General features: G+C 39.6%; 1 protein-coding gene across 6 annotated transcripts in view; it reads right to left on the bottom strand.

Annotated features, from left to right (window-relative positions):
• GLRA2 (glycine receptor alpha 2) overlaps positions 1 to 24,022 on the bottom strand; it is a 123,449-nt gene that overhangs the window by 50,367 nt on the left and 49,060 nt on the right. The window lies entirely within an intron of this gene.

Raw genomic sequence — 24,022 nt, forward strand, 5'->3', positions numbered from 1 at the left:
GAAACTGTGACATTTTGTTTAAGTGCATGGGCTCATCATGCCAAGTAGACCCGGGCTAGAAGAGGATTTTCCAAGCAGTTTAACACACTTCCATTCCAAATAATGCACCTCCAGGGGTTAAAGGTATCTCCCATTGTTTCCATCTCCATAGGTACTATCTCTTTACAGGATTGCATGTATTGGAGCCTGGAGTATGAAAACCTAAGAGTAAATGTGGAAGTCCTATGTTTGCAGTGTGTGTTAGCTCTCTTTAGCATGGACATCCTCATAATCCTGCTTCTGGACCTGAGCCCTAAAATCTCAGTGAAGTTGGGAGTAGGTATGCTGAGTATGAAAATACTTGGCCAAAGGAACATTGGAATTCCTCATCTGTATTTGTATCTGTATCTATCTGTATCTGAACCTGTACCTTCTCTGTTTCCAGAGGACCTCACACTGAAGAGATGCCCTTAATTAGTGACAAGAGCTAAACAACAGGATCTAAACCCTTGAGCCCAGAACAGAATAATCACCAGGAAAAGAAATTAATTTTGGTGGGGATGCACAATAAGTACTCCTCAGTGCCCAGATCAGAGGCTGCTAGGCTCAGAGCCATTCCTTAGGAAGCATCTGTTGCTCACTGACTGCCCAGTCTTCAAGCACCTCTCCTGAGCCTTTCCTCTCTCCCAATCAACTAATTAATTTCCACAATGGAAAGCAAATTGAATCAACCTGGGATCCCTCTTGCCTCCTCATCTGATCACTGTGCATGTAACTAACACTCTCTGCTGCCTCTTTTTCTCCATTCCCCATAGCCAGGTCCCTGCCCCAGTATCTCCAGCCCATTTGCCAATTCCCTACTCTGCATACACTCTGCTCAGGAGATGAAGAGTCCATCAGAAAAGCTCTTGGCTTTCCAGGGAGCAATGTGGAGTGATGAGGGATGCCTCTAAATGGCATTTACCTGCTGTCTCCTTCCAGACCCTACAGCTGAGACTGCACATTTGCCTTTCTCATTTGGCTTCTCTCTATAATAGCCTGCAGCAGATGTTTGATATTTCACTCAGCACTAACTAGAGATGCATATTGTTTTAATTTCCATTAGTGAATCCCTGACACTTTCAAAGTCTTTTTCTCATGTATTTTATAACTCAGCTGATATTGAACACAATTAAATGATCCATCTCACAGTGTGTCTTCAAAATGGGTAGTGAAACATGGATTTTCTCTTTCTCAGAAAAAAAGTAATTAAATTGACCATGCAGCCTACACAAGGGTTGCCTTGACTGCACAGTTTTTTAATACTGAACCTGCAGAAGATAATGGTGGCAGATCTTTAGTCAGAGCCACTCCAGGATATTTTTCCAGGATCATCCAGAAGTAATCCCATCAATACTGAGGAAGGACTTAATTTTTAGCAGCTGAGAGTTTAAATCTACTGCAATTCAGCAGAATGCAAACAAATAACAGCAGGGGAGTTGCTGCAGCCATGATGGGCTACAGATTTAAAAGGAAGTGGGTTTGAGGAAATTAATTCTCTCTTATTAGGGCAGGCAATGTTCCTAAGAAGAGATTGGTTTTGGAATGAAAGACCCCTTATAAGCATAATGCTGAGAAGAAGCATCACCATCCAACAAAGCATCACATGTACAATGAAGGTGCCTGTTGAGCCATTCTCCCTTTTCCTGAGGTGATTCTCTGATCTTACCTCTGTCATGCTTTAAGTCTAACCTAGAAAGGCTCTGGTCCCTGTCTGTCATGGGGTAGCTTTACCTTTAAGGCAGCTGAGGAAAGAGGGGAAGTTGAAGGTGGTGATGGCTGATGGGAGTTCTTCCTCCTGACCAATTATCAGTCATTTCCAAGAATTGACAGCAGTTCTGACCATTAGAAAGTGAATTCAACTTGTAAACACCCCCTTAAGAAGTACAGACAGTGTTCTCTCGCTCTCTTTCGCTTCCGGCTCTTGCAAGGTAACAAAGCTGCGGTGGCCTCTCCCCCCTCCCTCCAGGCCGGCAAGGCCGCAGGGTGGAGGGGGAGAGGGAAGAAGCAGCGTTGGTCAGCGAGCTTGGTTTGTAGTTGTTGCTGCTAGACTGAAACCTGATACTATGAACTCTTTATGAACTCTTGTAGCTTTTTAAGCCTCTAATTCTTTTACTACCTTGAGTAAACATACAGATTACTCCTTCTCTCAGAACGACAGAGAGAGAGAGAGACAGTTAACATAGAGAAAACATCATAAAACCACCAATGCAACAGTGAGGAAAAGAGTTAAGTTTTAAATAAGAGAGAGAGAATAAGAAGATGCTTAATAGCTGAAATATCTTTTTGTTAAAGCTATGGAGATGGACAATAATCATATAAAAGACTCCTTTAATTCATGATAAGAGTATTGGGAGGAATAGAGTATTCAAAGTGTAAGTTTTGAGCAAAAGAGAAAGAGTTTAGCTACTGTGAGTTGCTAGAATTAAGTAGAGTGAAGATTTTGAAGCCTTGGGGGGCAAAGAGAAACTGTTTTCCAGGAGAGCTCACAGAAACAGATGAAGAGGACTTCTGCCTTTGAATAACTCATCCTTAAAAATGAAATCCCAAGACTTTAGTGACCCATGCACACCTCGGAGAGATGTGAGATGGGAGGAGAAGATCTAATGACAGATTTCTGGGCAGCTGGCATTAGAGAAATAGAAAACTATGACAAAAATAGTTTTCTCGTGAGGAACTCCATAGATTGGCAGAAAGAGACTTCTGTTTCTCTATAAAGACTGATGAAAAGACTCTAACAAAAATTAAGACTGTTTTTAGCCACCAAAGTTCTAAAGTTATTTGTCTCTATGTTATCATGTCATGTGTACAACGAAATGGTCAAAAAATGTAAAAGAAGGGGTCTTCTGGAAATTTACTCTAGTGTTCTTGTAGTTTGTTAATAAACTGTCTTTATTCCTTTTGAGTTTTAAGCCTGTTTTGCTCTTGTTTTAATCCATATCTCACAACAAGAAATAAGTAATTTCTTTAGTTACTGGTTTAAAACCACGACACTGTCTCAGAGGACAGGGCTCAGGTCCCTGCCTCACCAACTCAGCTCTCAGCTGATCTGTGCTCATGGAGGAGAAGGGAGGATGTCCTCAGGGCATGCAAGAACCAGATGGAAACATGCACTGAGGTACAGGTGCCTGTGTCTTTCCCCAGTCTTGTCTTCTTGAACCCTTTGATGGCAACAAGCCAATATTCCCACATCCTCCCCTACTGTAGCTTTGTTGAGATGCTGCTGGAAAGGGGTGGCCACAGAGTGAATACAGCCAGGGACAGTGGTGGTCCAGAGAAGTTTCTGAGATGAAACTGTGGCATGTCAGGGAGGGAACTGGAAGGCACCTTCAGTGAGGCTAAAGAGAACTTTAGATCCACCTTTTCTCTGACTCTTCCTCTGACTCTCATCTCAGTTGGAGCAAGGATGAGGAAAGGGGGAAAAGTTCTGTGGCTGGAGAGTGAATGGCAAAGCAAAGGAAAACAAAAAAGGGCTTCAAAAGTCTCGTTAAGACCAACTGCTGCATACCTGGCAGATTGATATGAATGTGATGATATGAATCACACATGTGAGCTAGGATAGCCTCTTACTTTCAACTGGAAAAATGTGATCTGTTCCAAAGGAAAGGAAAATGGAAAGAAAAATGGTTCTCTCTGCCTCTTCTTGTCTGCCCTCATATTGGAAATTGTGTTTTGTCCTCCTTCAAAGTGTTTAAGTTGCACGGCACATAGGTTCAAGTAAAAAATTGACTTTATCCTGATCAGGAATGCATAAAATTAGTTTCCCTCCATTTAACAGTAACCGCAATAAAGTAAATATGCCAAAACATTAACAGCCATCTCTCTGATACAGTAAGTGGGTTAAATCTCATTAGTGATATCCTTTTCTTATAAAAGAAGTTTCTTAGAATTGAAAAACAATTTCAATTATATGAGTTTCTGAATATTGTTCCTCCAACAGACTTTCAGCACAGTATCTGCCATGGCTCAATGTTCCTCCAGGTATTTGCAAGACTGTCCCTGCTTTTGCCAACCCTTCTAAACACTTTCCTTACACTCACATGCAATTTCAGAGTTCCTTCCAGAAAGTAGAACTTGGCTGAGTTGGGGAAGCAGAATATGAACTTCAGGGTAAGAATTTATTTAGGTTCTAAAAGTCATGAAGCATCATTAAAAGCATTATTTGTAGTCAGGAAAGAATACTCAGCTGTTCTTGCAGGGCTTTTCTATACCTAAATCATTAATATGGAGGCAAATCAGCAGCAGACATTCTGTTGGATTTTGCAATTTCTTTTAGAGGGGGCAAAGGGCAATTCACTTTCCCTTTTCCTTTTTTTCTGAGACTCACACAGTTATTAAAAATCTATGTGTGCAGTTGTCCTAATGATTTTGAAGAGGCACAGATCTGTCTGACAAAACAAAAGAGGTGAGAGATGCTGTTCATAATTCTTACATAAAATCCTACCTATCTCAAGGTGTTTTCTGCCTTTCAGTTTGCTTCTATCAGTGTCAGCTATGGGAACTCAGCAGTTAATGTGGCTTATTTTCACACCTTTATAAAAGTCACAATCAAAAGCAGTAGGACCTCTGTCCTGAGGGCAGGGAGGGGGACTGGCACATTGCAAAATAGTTGTTCTTTTTCTCTAAAAGGTGAAGTCACCAATTATTCTTGTCCCTTTGCACAAGACTTCCATAGCTCAAGAAGTTTTAACTACCATAATCTAAACCTCACTTTCCTGTGTCATTCTAGCTAACGCGCAGTAGATAAGTTCCCTTCTAAGGGATTTAATGTGAGTGGGCAGGACTGACTCCTTATACAGGCTAAAAATATTTGCTCTCCTAATGCCATGGTAGGTTCTGTCCATAAGAGGATTAATTAAACCATATCTGTGAATATACAGATATGGTGACCAACTGCAGAGCACATTTGCACACACCCACAGTGAAATGAATTAACGTCTCCAGAGAACTGTGTCACTTTATCTACCAGCAAACTTCTCCATGCAGGCCATGTTTGGCTGCCTCTGAAGTGGGGGCAAGGGACCTCAGCCCTGTTTTGGGTCCTTTCAAGCAGGACTGAGTCCCAGCACACAGGAGACATCAGGGAGTGCTCCAACCCTCTTCTCCTACTTCCAGAGGGACCCAGAGCATGCCCAGAGATGTCTGCCAGGGACTCCTCAAGCAGCCCTCAGGAGACTGCATCCCACTGGCAGGATAAACCCACACTTCACCAAGGAAAGAGTATCGCAGATGAGTTTGCAAACCAATTGCTTCAGAGCTGAGGATGCCAGCAGGTGTTCTCTGCAGGGTGTCTTGGTAACCTCAGGGTGTCATAAGGTGCTAGTAGCAACAAAATCTTTTTTTTTTTCCAGTGGACATGCAATAGCAGGCTGGTCAGAGCAGAGGGCAGCTCCCCTGCTGTATGTCAGCTTGTGATTGTTATTCACTTGAATGGGTTTGGAGTAACATTCCGTGATGCAGAGCCTAGTACAGATGTGTTAACCCAGCCAGTAACAAAGTACCCTGCAGCTGCTCACTCACTCCCCACTCCCTGTTGTGGTGTGCAGGAGAATCAGAAGGAGATAAAACACATGAATTCAGATAAGAACAGTTTAATAATGGAAGTAAAGTAAAATAACACTACTACCATATAATTAATAATCACAGTAGTAGTAGTAATGAAGGAAGAGAAGGACAGGGGAAGAGAGGGAGGAATAAAACCCACAAAAGAAAAGGTATGCACAGTACAGTTGCTCACCCTCCACTGACTGACAGCCAGGCCCCAAACAGTGATTGGCACCTCCCAGCCCACTCCCTCCAGTTTATACCCTAGGCACAACACTGTATGGTATGGAATACCCCTTTATCTGTCTTGGCCATGCTCCCTCCCAGTTTCTTTTGCACCTGGTCTCTGTCAGAGCATGAAAAGCTGAAACTGCTCTGGACTTAAAGTAAGTACTACTTAGCAGCAACTAAAGCATCAGGGCCTTATCAATATTATTCTCATACTAAGTCCAAACCACAGCATCACAACAGCTTCCAGGAAGAAAAGTAACTCTATCCCAGCTGAAACCAGGGCAGAACATAAGGTACATAGAGAGCTCGCCACTCATTTCTGAAGTGAAGTTCAGGGCTCCTTCCACCAGGGCAAGCCCAGGTCATCTGATCCTAACAGAATCAGAGAAAAACAGGCACCAGCTGAACATCTTTCCTCCCAGTTACTGCCTCCTCAAGGAGATAGGAACAGTGCCAAAAGATATGGGGAAGGAGAAAGGAGGAGGAAAAGGGCAAGGTTTTTCTCTGCTACACAAACAACAACAGACTTTTAATGAAACACATTTCAAGAAGCAGCTTCCTGCATTTAGCTCTAGGCAGTGCAAGAAGGTAATTCCAATTCAGGTACAATTTCATGTACCTGAAGCATCACTGGCAGTGGGACAAGCCTGTGTCTCTCCCCTCTGCCAGTGCCTGCAGCACGTACGGGGCTGGGGAGACATTCTGCTCCCAAGGCTTCGGCATGAGCTCTCTGTCACTCTTGGCTTGGGTCACAGGTGACCCAACTGCTGCTGAAACAGCGTAGAGAACTTAGACTTCTGAAGGATTAAGCTGCCAGTAATGATGTGTGGGGGCCCCTAAACACATAATGCTATCAGTCCTTGTCTCATGGCATGCTTTTTTAGAGACTTATAAGCAAACTCTCTGCTTGATGCTGACCACATGGTATCACAAGAGCAGACAGGGCAAGATGAGGGGGACACTGGCAGGGTCCACGTGATTCACTCACATAAATTGTTCTGTCATAGTCCCCTGCATTCATATACACCTTAGAGGACCACAAAGCAAGTCAGGCTTAAGAACAGGACTTGGGAGTTTAATGTGGTTTCCCACTGGCTCTTACTGTGCTGCTCTTGACCATGTCCAAAGTTAGAGTAGTGCAGCTGAGCTGGACACTGAGCTGGGGCATTGCTGGCACACTGGAGACAGCTGAGCAAACAGATGTTCAAACTGTCTGTGGCTGAGAATTTACTTTCACTTATCAAAAGACAAAGTAGAGAAAAGAGAAGTGGAATTCTTGTAAAACAATTTAGCCATTTGAATTTCAGTTCTGGATCACATCTTAGGACAAATAAAAAGGGGAGGGAACTCTGAAAAATTTTCTTATCCCTTTTGTCAATGCCTGTGCTATTGTTGTCTGTATAAGTGAAGTGTGTGTTTACTGATTGCAGCTACCTGCATGAATCTATCAGGCCACACAGCTTCATTGTATAAAATGGCAGGACAATGCCAAAGGGTTTCAACACAGAATGTGAAAAAAGAAAAGGCGTGTAATCTCAGCAAAAGCCAGATGAGAGTAGAACAGTATCCAGGACCATTTCACAAAAAGTATTTTAACTAAAAAAAATTTAGTTTTATAAAGTAGGTAGCCCTATTTTCCCTGGTCACATAAAAAGGGATTATACAAGTGTTAGTCATAAAAATGCTATATAAAGACATAAAGTTATCTTTCCTTTCCCATTCACAGCTGACTTGCCCGTAGACAATTTTAGTCCCTTTTAAATGGTATCTGTCTGTAGTCCTTGTGTAATTGCTTGTCTCCTATAGTTTCTAAAACTGGGATTTACTGATTTCTAGAACATATTTCCTGAAGCGTGAGCATGTATGTGTAATACTCTGAATATAAAAATTTTGTGTTGGAAATACTTGGAATAAAACCAGATTTAGAGATCTTTATTTTCTGGTTTTGTGCTTCAGTCTGCTAGTTGCTCTTGGATCATAGAACAGCATCCTGTCCCTAGGAAAGTTTTCTGAATTGGACAAAGCAGGTTTTTCAAATAAAAAAAATAAAATTGTGCTGAAAAAAACCCGAACAACCCAGTAAGATCAAAATCCATATTTACCACCAGACAGGTCTGGTGCTCGGTTTCATGACTGAGTCCACAGCATCACTTGGACCTCTGTGCACTGCTGGGTGTAAAGAGTAATTGACATCATCCCCTTCTTTTTGCTCCTCCAAGAACCATAAATGCTAGGCAGCCTCCAGGTCAGTGAAGCTTAACTGAGAGAAATGTGAAAGGCACATTTCACATTCTGTGAAAGACTGAGCCAATCTCAAGAAGCAGGTGCTCCAGCATTCTCCTGTAGGCATGTGCCTCACCCTGAGGGTGCTTGTGGAGGTGCTTCTTACACACATCTCCTGAACCTGCCAACACAACATGGAAACACCACGAAGGGAAGCCCTCTCCAAAGCAGTCACAGTTCTGTACCTGCTAACAGCTGGGAGCCCTGCAAAACCAGCCTTGCCCACAGTAACCTGGCAACTCTGGATGGAGTGTGCTTATGTGGAAGGGAGGAGACATAGGAGGGGGAATGATGTGGGGCTGTTTGGAAACACTTATATAAATATCTTCACCTCAGGTTCATTTTTACAAGTGACATGTAAAGTACAACAACAGATCTCTTTGCACTTTTTTTTTTCCCCATTGCAGCTTTGGTTTTCTATGAAACCACCAATTTGGAGATTTTCACCCAAGTTCCTAGAATCAGAAATGACAGTTAAAAGCAAAAAGGATGCAGGATAATTACTTTCCTTCAGTTCCATTCGAACACTGAAGTCACAGTTGCAGAGCTCTTATCTACTATTATTGCTGGGCATTGGTAGCAATGGTGAAATAGTTAAAAGCTTTTTGTGATGTAGCAGTAAGCAGAATTGTTGAACATGCACAACAGCCTTGATAAAATTCTCAGAGGAGAGGAATGTTTTCTGCAGTTGGCAAAGTATGTGCTTGTTTGTTCGATAAAATGTAATTTCACTTCTGGTTTAATCTCTTCACAGAATTCTTGCATTTCAATCCATTTTTGAGAGTCTGAATTACAAAACATTCTGCCTTCATCACCAAATTCATGTATAAACAATGACACCTGAAAATTTAAATATTTGCACATGAAAAGCTGTTGGAGTGTGTTTTTGTTCTTAATGGTTTGTTGCCATAATGTTTGTTTCTCCCGTGTACTGTTGGTTTGTCCCAAGATGTATCCTCCCATTCAGTTGTCCATCTTGCTGTACACCTGCCCCTTGTTCCCAAATGTTCCCTGTTCCTCCTCTCACCAAGCTGTCAATCTTGGTGCCAATTTCCCCTGCCTTGGAAATCCTCTGGAAATCCCCTAATCCTGGAAGCCCCATTGGTTTGCTGAAATTGTTCCCTCCTGCTGTGTCTCCTCATGGGTTTAGGAACTGTGAACGCCGCCTTCTGCTCCTCCCCAGTCTTCCCCCAACTGATTAAGAGTTTGTACCCCACCTTAGACCTCCCCCATATAAGTCCCTGCTCACCCAGTTTCTGTGCCTTTTATCCCTGGACCCTCCTTGTGAATAAACCTTCATGGAAACCACACAAAAGACCTCTCCCTCATTCTTGCCTCCACCTGACAAGACCCAAAGTGGGCTGGAGCTGCACCCTGCAGCAGCTGCATCTCTGATATTGACTTCAGAGAGCAGCCCACTCCGTGACTCGGTGTCGGGAGTCAGCTGGGGAATCCGGCACCACGACAAAAAGTGAGGTGTAATGTGACCACTGCTAGTTTTAGAGCTAAACTCTTGCACTGGAGACGACTAGTAGAATAAAATAAAAGCAAACATTTTCATGAGAACAGCATGTTGGGAACTAGCTGTGGTTTCACAGATCTGATTTCCTTAATCAGCAAAACTTCCTGCACTTTGGGATCCTACGTTTAGAAGTGATCAAGAGACAACACAGGGAGATGGCAAATCACAAAAATGATTATGTCAACAGTGGTGAAATACTAACAGCAGATTCTGCCTAACAGAGCACTGGAACTAGCAAGAGCACACACAACAACATACAAGTGTCGGCTTTCAAATTTGGACAAATCCAAAATAATTCAATAAAGAAGGACCACCCTACATTCTGGGGTATGGTTTGGCTCTTTGTTCTCCTGGGTTACTTGTGAACCCCTAAATTTTGCATTTAAAGAAGACACTTATCTGAAGAATGTTGATTTAATTAAAGAAAAAAATTTTCATTAAAGAATTAATATACTCAAATAAGTTCTCCAGTTGGTAAGTTAGTCAGAGGTTTTGTGTAATTTTAAAGGAATTGAAGATTTAGCCTCCACTCTGAAAAGCAGACATCAGTTTAATGGAGTGTGCTTGCCCCATGCATAAGAAAAATCCACAGAATGACACAAAGAACTGCAGAATTTAACCAGCAAAGCTCAGCTTTTCATCTTCTGTCAGGTTGTAGCTCCCCATGCAGCCTGTTGGCACACTAGAGCAAAGGACTCAATTAAATACTTTATATTAGATTCTGAGACACACTTGTAAGCTTGCTCATGTACTGACCTCTACTACATGCCTTGGCACAAAAAATAGCAAAATAAAACCTGACCTCAGTGAGCAAAAATCTCCAATATTATATATTGGACACAAGCATTGATCACAGAGGGAAAAATACCTCCTGAGTCAGAGACTTGGATCTTTCAAACATGCATAATCACAGTGACATCCACAAAGGCCTGAAAATCCACCATGTGAATAAGTGCAACCCAGAGCTCTCATAGAACATCGTATAAATGCTCAATGCATGGCAGATATATGCACATATGTAAAAAATGATACATAACTCTAAATGACGTAAAAACCCCAGTATTGGCTCCAGTCAGTATTAAATGTGGCCATTTCATAAGCAGGAGGATTTGATAAGTTTAGTTGATGACAATCCCTTCTTGAAATGGTTAAATAATTTTTATCCAGAAATACATGCATTGAAGAAACCACTAATATCAGCCTCTGATTTCCTCCTAGAATGCCAGTTTATGTTGAGAATTGATTTTTTAATCCACTGTGAAGTCACATGTTTGAATTATTTTTACTTTGTATGTATTCAATTTTCTTTTTTAATTTACAGCTCCAAGAGTCAAACTGAGTCTTTGTGATAGCACAGTTGCAGTTCTTTGCCTAGAAAACTGGAACTGGAGACAGAATTATGGCCTGTGGGCAGCCTCACTGTCTGTGTGCAGGGGCTTACAGTCACCTCCTGTAACCTATTTGTCTTTAAGATTAACAAACGTGTAACAAACTGAAATGGAACCAGTTTGGATACCACCTCATCTGCAATTAATTTCTTCTAATCCCTGTTGGCATGGCATTTGAATAAGAGTGAGAAGGAAAAAATTAATTTCTTTTCCTAAATAAAGCAGGTTTGAGCTTAATCACACACAAATAGTAGATATAGGTAAAAAGATTCTTGTATAGCTACTTGTCTGATAAAAAGTTTTGAATATTTCTCTATTATGATGTGCTTCTTACTATTTTTCTTACCGCATGTTTGGGATGGGATTTACCTCACACTGCTTCAGACATCTGAATTTCAGACTGGTCAGCCTGGCATTGCTGGTTGACACTTAAAACAAGAGGTCACCTAACCTGCTTCACGTACCTATGTGAGTGTCAGAAGAATTTGGCAGTGGAGGTGCCTCCTTCTCTCAGGTGGCTAGAAAGAGTCCAAAATGACTTTCAGCCACCTCAGTTTTCACAACTGAATCTCACTTCAGGTTTACAAGTCAGTTGTTTACTTTCTGTTTTAAAATTAGTGCTAAAAACCAGATGCATGTAATAAAATAGCCATTATTAGTAAAAGTAGAAAAAATTTCTCCGGCTTTCTCTGGACAAATTCAGAAATGCAAATGGAACACAATTTCTTTCCATTATGGGCTATTTTACTCTTTCCTCAATCTCTTATTACAAGCCACAGCTGAAAAAAGTCCTCTATTCATAATTACATGGAACTACACATGAATATTTTAAGTGCATGCTTAGAACCATAGAATCATAAAATTGTTGAGGCTGGAAAAGACCTTTAAGATCATCAAGTCCAACTTCCAGGCCACCACCACCATATTCACTATTTAAACATGTTCTCAAGTGCCACATCCACATGTTTTTTGGACACTTTCAGGGTTGGTGACTCAGCCACTTCCTGGACAGTCTGTTCCAAAGCTTTTCAACCCTTTCTGTGAAAAGAATCTTCCCTAATATGTAATCTAAACCTCCCTCGGTGCACCTTGTGGTAATTTCCTCTTGTGCAGTCGTTTGTCACTTGGCTGCAGCCTCCTTTCAGATGGCTGTAGAGAGCAATAAGGTCCCACCTCAGCCTCCTTTTCTCCAGACTAAGCACCCCCAGCTCCCTCAGCTGCTCCACATCAGACTTGTGCTCCAGACCCTTCCCTGGCTCCTTCTCTAGACATGCTGCAGCACCTCAATGTCTTTCTTGCAGTGAGGGGCCCAAAACTGAGCACAAGATTTGATGTGTAACCTAAACATCACTGGTGTTGTACACCACTGGTTGACTTTAAGCTATTAAAGGTCTTGTTATATATTTCGTTTCTCTTCACCCTGCCCCATCTGTTAAACAGGTTTTTCTTTCACCTTTTTATCTTGCATGGATGTGCAAGTGACTTGTTACATCATTACAGTTCATCTAGTCCTAAAGGAGTTCTACATTTTGAATTTATTACTATTTTTAACGTTGTCTTATTCACTTTAATTGGTATTAGAAATTATTACCTATCCACTTTTTCTCTCTCAGACTAATGCTGTCACTGGAACTCTTCTATCTTATAATTAAAGAAACCCATATATTTATTCATTCCAAACAAATCCACATTGTTCCCATTTGATGATACAAAGACTTCTTAAAAATTTTGACTTCACCTCCCCCATACACCCAAACCATCACTTATTTGTCTGGCTGGGACCTGGGAGGCTCTCAAGCAATCACACTCTTTCCTAGACTCTACTGCTATTTAAGAGGCTAAAATGAATGTAAACTACCATTTTTACAACCCTGTCTGATACTCCTTCTAAGTAACCACTCATTTTAATCAAACTTTTCCATTTCTATTTCAAGAGGTACAGAAAGGGACTGGCAATGGAGCATCAGCTCTGGAAAGCTGTGGGGAAAAGATGAATATGACTACTGAGTCTATAAACAGAACAGAGGAGGAGGAGGAGAAGGAAGAAGAAAGCTATATCAAGAGTTTCCACGGTAGCGTAGTTGTGGTTGCTATATTTTGAAAGATTATATTGGCACAGTGAGAAAGACACAAGATTGAAGGCTGGCAAAGACATTGAATGAGTGAGAGACAAAGAAGCTCAATTTGCAGTTTACAAACAACAAAAAAAGTTCAAAAGGTCATTTGGTTTCATCACAGGATTTCTTGAATGAGAAGACACGGGCTCTGGACAGCATTTGTAGACCAAACAAGAACTGCATAGCAAGGAACACTGGCTGGAATGCGAAGCCAGAGATTCATGCCTTAAAAAACACTTCCCTTTAAGATTGTGCCTGGGTAGTTATTGAAATAAAATTCCAAATTCCATTTTCAAAAGAAGACCGCACACTTTCAAGACAAGCTTAAGCCGAATACAGAGTATCTACAGAACACAACTGTAGCAGAAATTGGATGCAAAAATATAGTGTTATCCTGGAAAGTCACATTGTCCCTTCTGGAGTTGGAAAATTATTTCTACAAGTCACTAAGCCACATCAGAACTCAAACAGGCCAAACTACGCCCCAGTGACCTGAAGCTTCATATGTTATCTACAACGAGCGTGGCTGGAGCTCAGTGTGAGGAAGTTTGATTTTTTTCTCCTCTTCTCAGTGTTTGTGTGCCTGAGCTTACTCTTATGTAGTAAGGTTTTAATTAGAGTCATTTTTCTTTGAACTCTTAGTATTATTCATGTTTGAAAAGTACCTACCAGTATCTCAGTAAATGTTAGATCTGAGTAGGATGCAATTTTTCCCTTTCCTCAAGATTTTTGACATTTCAGAAATGTCTTCTAAATTGGAATAAAAAATGAAAATGTAGAAAAAAATTATAAAACCACAAATTTAGGGTTTTAAAATTATTTCAATGGAATAATTTCTATAATTTCCATTTTTATGTCATACCTTTCAGATATTTTTAGACTGGTTAACTTTTGATTTCCAAGTATAAGGCATTTCAATATTAACAACAAAAAAGATGTTTTGGAGAAATCAGACAGTGTTGGCTAGAAGTCAACAGAAATTATTTGGGAAACTTTTCCAGCAAATGAAAACGTTATGCTGAAGTATCCTTTTCATAGTTTCAACAAAGGGACGTGCATTTTATCAAAAGCAGCTCCTCAGAGAAAATGCCTGACCCCACATATAGTGTTTGTCACTGCTGGAGCACAGATCTGATACAATGTGTACTACACAAAGAGAAGATAGGAAGAATTATTTATTTGATTTTAGCTGTAAAATTCAAAATTTGTTTTTAGCTGAAGATAGCATATCTGAAAATTTACTTTCATTCTCTCTTCAGGGTGATTTTCACTTGCTTTTTCTTTAGAAGAGCATCTCAAAAGAGTATAAATTGAAAAAAAAAAAATCACAATGAGAACAGCTATCAGTGCCAAGGATGTGTTTTAGAAGTCTCTTCCACAGATGGCAGACAGAAGAGCTGGGTAAGATGATTTTGAACTCTACTGTGGTCAACAGCTGCTGTTGAAAACACCTTGCTTTAACTAAGAGGAGAGTACATCTGGAGGAAGTCAGTCTAATCACGGAAATTATGAATGAAACTGGCATGAAGTGCCCACGAAGTGCAGTTCCCATATTCAGGCAAAGCACAGCCTTTAATTAGATATGTCTTTCAATCTGGGAAAAGCTTTCACTGAAACCTCATTAATGTAAGAAGCTAATCAACTCTTATAACTGCAATCACCAAGAGAATTTTACCTTTAAACAATTCACCCTGAAATCATTTGCCAGGCTACATGTCTTTCCTGGAAAGATGTGCACTACAGACATTTTTAACTCATGAAACATCTGCCTCCTGTTCCAGTCAATGAAGACTGTTCCAGTCTGTTCCAGCTGTGTGGTTCTCACATAACACTTCTAGTGTGAGGAATGCAGTGTTTATCCTGATTCTAACAGGGCACTGGAAAATTGTTAGGGGAAAAAAACCTCTCATTTCTTATTTACCAAAAATCCCTAACCATACCTAGTTAAAATCAACACTACACCATTACTAAAACATGATAAATTAACCAACTTCAGAGGGAATAAGTAACCAATTAAGAAAATAATTATGTATTTTTCTTCCCCCTCACTAGATGGGGTAGACTAAAAAAACAAGATACTTAAAAAAAATAAAAAAATACCACATTGCTTCTTAGAGTGGTATTTTATCCTTTTTGAGATACATAAAAACAGTGCTGGGGTGGGGTGTTTTTTTCATATCCAAGCATAGATATATGCATAAATGAGTTGACCTGTGCTATTTTCGTAGCATAGCTCTGTCATCTTTGACTTTGGGAGGCCTGGTAAAAATAAGGGCAGCAGTAAAGTCTGAGCATCTGAATACTTTAAGTCACATCATTCCCAGTGACAGGATTTTGTTTTCATTCTGAGCAGATTCTGTTTGTGCTAGAAAGTTCAGGAGATAGCAAAATGCAGCCAACAAACTCATAAAACAGATACTGTCAGACAATTACAGCTTCCCTCAAAAAGAAAGCAAGTATCTTTATTGTTTGAATTAGAAAGAGAACAGAGTGTCTAACTCTACAGAGCTTCTATTATTATCCTGACATTTGGGCTGCTTCACTTTCTTAATTTTTCATATATTCTATATCAGTTCAATGGAAAATCAAAGTGTTTTTAAGTCATTTTTTAATGAGCAGAGCACACTCAAGCACAGAGTGGTCCAGGAGGGTGGTACTCTCTGGATTGCTGACTGTTACCAATCTATACCGTTCCCTCAGTAATTAGGTGATGTTTTCAAGTTGATCACCTCTTAAAAAAGGATGGACATCAATGCCTCCTGACCACAGATAAATTTAAAAAGTAGAACTGTTAACAAAATTTTAGTAGAAATCAATCAATAAAGTGTTTCAATTACCATTATATGCACAAAGGAAAATGCCCTTCTGCAGAAAAGAGACAGAAAATGCAATCATTTACATCAATGAAGTAATTCATGGCAATTTTTAGTTTCTCAGTAGACAACTTTATAACAGAAAGGGTTTCTCCAATAAGTGACAAATATTGATGTATTCTTCTCATAACAGTGTCATTATCAATAACTATTTGTAACATAATTGTACTATATTTTCTATGAATCATTGAACTGAGCAACATTTGTTATGTGCTCTCCCTTTTTTTAACTTATATTTTCTGCTGTGACTTAGTCATTATTCCCCTCTATAGATGTACTGAAAGCTCTGGCTCTATTCTCCAGAGCCTTAACCTTTGGTAGAATGAAGGAAGACAGCACACTGTCTCTTTCTCACAGGCAGGGCAGCCTAACACAGAGAGAAGCTACTGAGGATCAAAGCTTTTTATTCTCATGCTCTCTTCTATTTGAGACGTCTCAATTAACTCTAAGCTTCCAGGAAGAGGAAATAAGAAGAAAAAGGCACCATTTCATCACAGTTTAAAACTTTAATACAAGGGTTTGTGAATAATGACACATTCTAGAACACAGGTCCATGCCTTAAAAACCAAAATTATATCATTTTCTTGCCAATACCTAGTTTAGAATTGCTTAATTTCCAAAGTTGATCTTACTTCAGCAAAGACTATTGTGCCACACTATTGGTGAATTAAAGTTGTAGTTTAGTCATAACACAGATCTTTTATGTAAAAACAAGACACATTGAGTCATTTAGTTACTGCTCCTGCAGAACATGGTTTGATGCATTCATGAAAAAGTAAATTGTCTCCCTCTGTTTTCCTTGCAGGGAAGAGGGAGATGAGAAGGAGTTAATACCTTTAGGTATCAATATCAACAACAAATTATTTTTTCCCATGAAAATGTTCCCCAAAGGGAAAAGAAAGACCTGTCATTCAAGTAACAGAATCCAAATGGCTCCATTGTCACTCAAAGACAACTTTTGGGAGTAAGATGTCAATGGCCCAGCTGCTTCAGCAGCCATGTGCAGTGAGCACTGATATTCAGACTGGAAGGCAGCAGCCTTGAGGTAAACTGCAAATGAAAATGGTTTTTGCAGACTCCAGGGGGTCCCATCAACATTATTTCAAATTAAATATTAACAGAATATATTCATAAGTAATAGTTCTAGATGATCTAATAGAGTCAACTCTTGCAATTACTTGAAAGGAACGAGCCACAACAGAGTACGTCATTGCTTCTGAGCGGGTTTGCAGTGCTTATGGCTGTGAAAGAGCAGCACAAGGCACTCCTCAGAGAGACACTAAAAGCCACCAGAAAGTCCTGAAGGGTGTGACAATGAAGCTGAAGGCTCCAGTGTCGTGCCAGGGTTATGAAACAATCAGCAGACTGGTGTGCACAATAACTTCAACCCTTCTTTGATGCTTGAAATAGGCTCTGCTGAATGCCAGCCCTCCCAGATGAATGCATTATAAAACTTGCTGAGGAAGTGCCAGGAGTACTCAAACTACATCCCAGAGGTATTCAGACACATCTTGTTGCATATTTTTAGCTGTCACACATGACAGCAACTACTGCTTTTGTTGTACAGTAAATACCACTGTCTTCACTATAGAGAAAAGTAAACTTTGAAGTTTATATGAGTACAGTGGAAAAGGTGACTGATTTACTCAGTCATTCATTTTTCAGTTTCATAGAGTAGAATCTGCTACAGATCCTAATGTATTGGTATTAATCAGACAACACAGCAGTCGTATCTCATCAGTCAGCTTTGCACAGAATGAAGGACAGAGAGAAACACTAGAACCCACACATAACCATTGTAAGACCCAAAGATTGTCCAGGCTATCCTGTATCTGCAGCCAAACTAAACAGAATAATGTGACAATTTCTAGCATCAGATTTGCTTTATTTAATGTTTATATTATTCTTCCTCCTGATTTCTCACAAGTAGCATGCATTCTGCTGGGTTTTGTCTTCTTACCTATGCAGAATACTGACGACTTCAGTTTTGTGGAACTAGAAACAGTTGTGAAAGGGAGGAAAAAGAATTCTTCCTATTATGGATGCATGCATCTATAACTGTGCCAAAGCTCATCCAACATAATGTTAATTGAGTTTTCTGCTCCCAGTGAAGTTGTAACTGCACAGGGGAGCTCTGTAAGTATCTACCTATATCTCAAAGGTGCAAAATTTGCAAGAAAAGAAAGTGTCTTTAACAAGACCAGCTGCTGTAGCTGGAAGTAGAAGAGAAGTTTCTGGGCACCACAGATTCTTTTACTTGTGGCCAAGGGTGTATTTTCAAGCTGGCACTAACATGGCCACAGGGCTATTAATATTTGAAGTGGCTGGGGAGTTCTCCCTGGTACTCCTCATATCAGCTGATACATGTACCACATCTCCCAGTGCCATTCAAACAATCTCCTGCCCTCAAACACACACACACATTAATATCCTGCCTCAAAACCACTACTGAGAAAACATAAATAGAGGGAGAAGAAGTAGGAATAAAGAAATGGAATATGAAAATTTTTAGAGCAGAACCAGAGATCACCTTTCCTGAACTATAAGTTATGACTAGGTGCTTAAAAACTACTTGTTATGAATAATTTTTATAGCAATTTGTAGGACTGTTTATTTACACACCAAAGTTTATATTTAGTCCCAATCAGTTTGTTCCGATTTGTTTCAATAAATACACTGTTTTTCACAGTGTGCAAAAAAATGTTCACTTACCTAAAAGATTTTTTTACTTTAAGAACTTTTTTGTTGAAAATTAGGTTCAGTCTATAGGACTTCCTTCATCATACAGAGTAGAACAGATTTCTATATCCAGATTCAAATACTGTATGGAATACACCAATAGATATTGAAAATATTGTCTCAATACAAAAATGAATTGCAACTAGCTTTGTCAACTCCCACTCTCCCCCAAAAAAGGAGTTAAAGTAGGCTTCAAGATTTTTTAATACTAGTAAAAGAAGGAATACATGTTGTATGTTAAAACTACAGTGTGAATAGAAAAGAAAGTTATAAAAGAATGCTGGAAATTAAAAAAATGAGCGAGCCCTAAAACATTTCCATGACTGAAGAGTTGCTCCTCATGGCTACCTGACAGTGCAGCCCGACTTCCCAAGAATTTGGACAGGATACCCTCTTCCACTCTTTTAGAAAACTGATAACCAATAAAATACGCAAGGGTCCTGAACAATTGTTTTTAAAAGTGGAAGTTTGTTTACAGTAATATTATCAGCATACATAAATATGTCATGAAGACCAGACACATTAAAGCATCAAGGGTTAGGACCATTAGGTCTCCAACAGGAATTTTTAAACAGCTTATAACAATAGGGTTGTCTTAATCATTTAAGCAGTGTATAAAATGCTCAGACACCCAAGTGCCAAATAACAAATCTCATGATTGCCAAATTACTTCCATATCTCCTCTTCAGATCCTGAGACTAGACTAAAAGTAATTTGTCAAAAAATTGCTTCCATTCCAAAATACTTCATTATTGCTTTTTTACCACAAAGCTGCACCACAATGTATCATCTCTGTGCTTTGCTAAAGGCACAGTAAGTGATCCCCTTTGGTGCTCTTCTTTCTATGAAAACAAATGTACACAGAACAAAATCAGCACTGATAATAGCATCTCTTTCTTTGTCCTTATTTCTATTGTTCCTCAATAGAAATAAGGACATAATAAAAAGCCTAATAAGGCTTTTTATGGCTTTTTAAAAATTTTTTAATTATGGTATCATTTTAACCTTAATTAAAAAAAAAAAAAAGTGCCATATTCTGGTATCTTCTTTACTTGATAGCTTCTGGCATTCAAAAAAAAAAGGAGACTGGTCTCTCAGAAGCCAAAGAATCCGTAAAAGTCTCCAAACATGCAGGGGATAGCGGATGACAAATAAAAACAGTCATTTACTGCCAAAGGGGAAAGACTTCTTTGGCTTTGGTTTTGCAAGTCTCTGTACCTACTCTTTTATTGCATTTGGTAACATATGTAGGGATTTAAAGCAAAATGAAGTGAATGAAAGGACTCCCAGAAGTTTTGGTGAGCTTTGAATGAGACTTTTTTCCTGCACAGATTGTTCCCTGGGGACAGAAAATGCATTCATTTAGTTCTGTGCATTAAAGAACACAATATGAATGCTATGCAACTGTGTAAAATACAGTTGCTATCACTCGACTTAAAATATCCTGAAATGTTTTGCTTTATGGCATTAAAAGTAACTCATTTTCTTGGACTGTTGTTGCTAAGGTTTGGTTTATGTAACTGTTTTAAGAAGAAAGCAGTCTGAAAAATACACAACTAGCACAGCAGAGAACTCATTATTCTTTCAAATGCCTCTTTTAAAATCCTTTCAAACTTTTTATTCTGTTGATTCAACAGGAGAGCCATTTACAAGTAAAAAGAATAGCAAGGAAATGGTGCTTCAAAGCTCTGAAGAAAAGAACTGTTTTGTAACACTTCTTAACAATTCTGCACTACCAGACCTTGAATTCCCCCCAGCTTATACACATCTGGGACTGTGAGTAAAGACAGATGTCTAGGTGTCCCTTGTGGTGCCCAGACAATCCTCAGTCCCTGTTTTGATGGGTGCATAGTGTCCTCTGGGTCTGTGGGTCTGATACTGCCAGAGGACAAGCATTGGCCCTGCATGGGTGCACAGTAGATGACATCAGGTTCATAACTGGTGTGCCCTGGAGTTCCTCTGCACACAGGTAAAGCCCAGCACATCCCAGCTGCAAGGGATGTCCCTTCCTCCTGCACAGGACTCCCACAGAAAGCTCAGGGCTTCGTGGGGATTTCAGTGTGGCTGTGTGGTCGCAGTGATCACCCAGCTGGCAGCCAGGATTTCTGCTCAGCTGGATGATCAGCAAGAGCCACTGCTGCAGCTGGGTGCACAAACATTACCCAGATGGAGCTTCTGAGTGGAAAGTGATGATGTGACCAGGGAATTCAGACATAAGAGTGTCAGATGTGGGTAAGATTTATACACATGAACATGTGGGAAGAGGAGCTGATCATAGGAATCTTGCTATTTTGGATCACCATTCCTGGGCATCCCAGTGAGGGATCAGTCAAACTGGAAGTAGGGCATTCCATCCCAGTTTTCTGGATGATTTCTTTACCACCCCCCAACACAGCCAACTAGGGCTCTTCTGGTTACAGGACCCCTCACAAGTCTTCTGTAACATACACAAGATAATTTCATCACTTTAAAAGAGATTGGCTCTATGATGAATATTTCTCAGCAGATACTCCCAACACAGAAAATCATTATTTCATGGGCTCACAGTGCATTATTGCTCAGGTTATGCTAAAATTTTGGAGGAAGAGAACTTTTCTGCTTTCTGAAACAGGCACTGCAGGTCACCTTTCCTAGAACAGTAGTTTTGCTGTGATGTAATCAGTCTCATAGTCTACTCTTGCTTTTGGTAAGAAAGAAATTGACTTTGCAGAAGAATAAGGAGAAACAAACATACTGATTTCTTTATTACTATGATGCTGGTATTGGAATTTCACCCTATATTCTTAGACAGAATTACAAAATACTACAAATATAGTAATTCCACAGAAATACTACAAAATTTACCAAAGAAATATATTTCATTTAGAAGAGTGCTTTCTAGATACTTCTCTTATATGCAGCAAATACAGGCTTCAGATTGAATGAATTTCATTCTTTCATTTCTTTTCATTTTCTTTTCTTTCCAGCAATCTCAATTTTATGTTTAATTTTCATCATCTGAGTGCCTAATGTCTGTGTGGCCGTGACCTACTGTTATTAAATCTGTGTAAGGAAATGAATGTCAGTTATTAATATGGAAAAGAGCAATTTTAAGCAAACAGAACATTGTTGTGTTATCTTACACCAGGGTTGAGAACAATATGTAGGTAATTACTTTTAAACAGTAACACTTTAGTCATTTAGATTGTAACTTGGAAACAGACAAAAAAACCTAGGAAATTTTATCACGATTCTTTGCCTTTCTCTAGGTAAAGGAATTATTTCCTTTAAAGTTGGCAAGTTTTGATACTTTCTTGTTTTCTGTGGTAAAGCTCTATTAAAATAGAGACGAATAGAAAGAAACTCTTGGCATGAAACTGGGTAAATTAAAGTTAAATTGCATAAATCTATATTAATAAGAACAGGACACAAAGAAGGATAGGGAAATTATAGCTCTTGTATTCAATCCTAGGCAGCTTTCACAAAGCAAAGTTGCATCTGTTTTTTTCAGTATTCTTGCAAAAATAACCCTCCTGAAATATCTTATTCTGTTAGACATTCATGCTTGGAGCAACTTTTAAATGGATGTGTCATTGGCAGCCTAACTTCCTGTGTCTTGGCAATACGTAGACAGAGCTTAGAAAACCATTATTTTTAAACATGGATTTTGAGACTTCAGCTCTGGCACTGATTTGATTCAATTCTCTTCATATTTTTATTTCTAAGTGCATTTCAGCTGGACAGATTTTATTAATAAATACAATTTTGATATTAAGTTACAGATGGTGTTTTAAAATCGCTAAGTGCCTGCAGCAGCAGTAGCAAGAAAAACTTGTTCCAATGTATGAGGAATCAGGTACTGGTGACTGAGGACCTGAATGGTGCCCATGTTTCTCCAGCCACCTGAGTCATGTGGGCTGGGAGACAGCTGGCTGGAATGATGGCATTTACTCAGAACCACATTTTTAAGTTCACTGACACACCTTTAAAAGCCCCCACAAGGATTAACTCACATATAGAGATCAAAGATATGAAACAGAGCTCAGCTGAATTACACAGAGAAAATGCAACAGCCAGGTGCAGCCTGACTGAAATAAGTGTACTGGGCTTTCTGGTGAGATGCTTTTCTTAGTGCCTGTTTTCTGGCAAAGGAACACAGCACAACAGGAGAAGATGGAGTATGGGCAGAGCAGCACATTCTCTGACAGCTAATGAGAGAAATGTACTTAATTCTGAGAGGAGAAGAACCTCTCTGATAATCAACATATCACAGTCAGCATATTTTGCATCTTCCCATTTCTTCCACTCAGCAAATACTTTTCTACTCAAACACAACAGAATGCAAAAGGAAAACATTTCAGCTGGATCAAAGGCCTATGATGGACACATCTCCTAAAGCATGAGCATTTGGGGCACACTAACACTGCAGAACCTTTTGTCACCATTTGTTTGCCCAGTAGGAAATGTGGGTGGGAATCTCTACTACAATGACTGTATTATCTATACTTCTCAAGACAGATAATTTATAAGAAACTTGGAATATTTCACATGGATTGATGTTGTGCCATCTAGACACAATCTTCAGCAACTCCAAACTTGCTATTTAAAGAGCCTGTGTGCTTTTGCCAAAATTATCTTTTCAGACATTCTTTTTAGAATGTTCACTGGTAATATGTACTGAAACATCTGAACAAATGTTTAATAAATTTTCAATTTTAAATTCTCAGTTAATTTATGAGAGGCTTTCAGTTTGCATGGAAAATTATGCATATCTCCAAGTGAATAAGGGAAGCTGAACTAAATGCTGTACTCACCAGATTTGTAAGTGATACTTTCTCATTACTAACAGAAGAGTAACACAATCTGTGCATTTTTTGGAGTTGCCCATATTTTTGGAGTTGCCCTCCACTTGAACAACTTTCATGTTTGGAATGAGACAAAATGTGATACTGAGGGTGAAGCACCACAATATACAGCCTGCTTTCTTGGAATGGATTGTGATCTACACAAACACTCAAAATTTGTGCTTTTCATTGATACTACGATCCCAGTCCCGTTGATGCTGGACTGCTGGAGAAGGACTCTTCAGGGAGTGCATCTCATAACTCCTTAGACTATTGAAAACTTACCTACTTCTGAGCTCCCTTTCAGAAAATTGTATAAAGCCTGAACTTGCACATTAAATTCTGCTGGGAATGCTGCTATCAGAAGCATTTGGGCTGTGCCTATGCTGAAAAAAGCTGTCAGCCTGACTAAACAGAGAATCCAGTCTGTAATCCCTAAATTCAGCTACAGCATCTGGCCAGGATTAAAAAGGTCACAAAATTT

Source organism: Parus major, chromosome 1 (assembly GCF_001522545.3).
Source record: "Parus major isolate Abel chromosome 1, Parus_major1.1, whole genome shotgun sequence".
Taxonomy (NCBI): Eukaryota; Metazoa; Chordata; class Aves; order Passeriformes; family Paridae; genus Parus; species Parus major.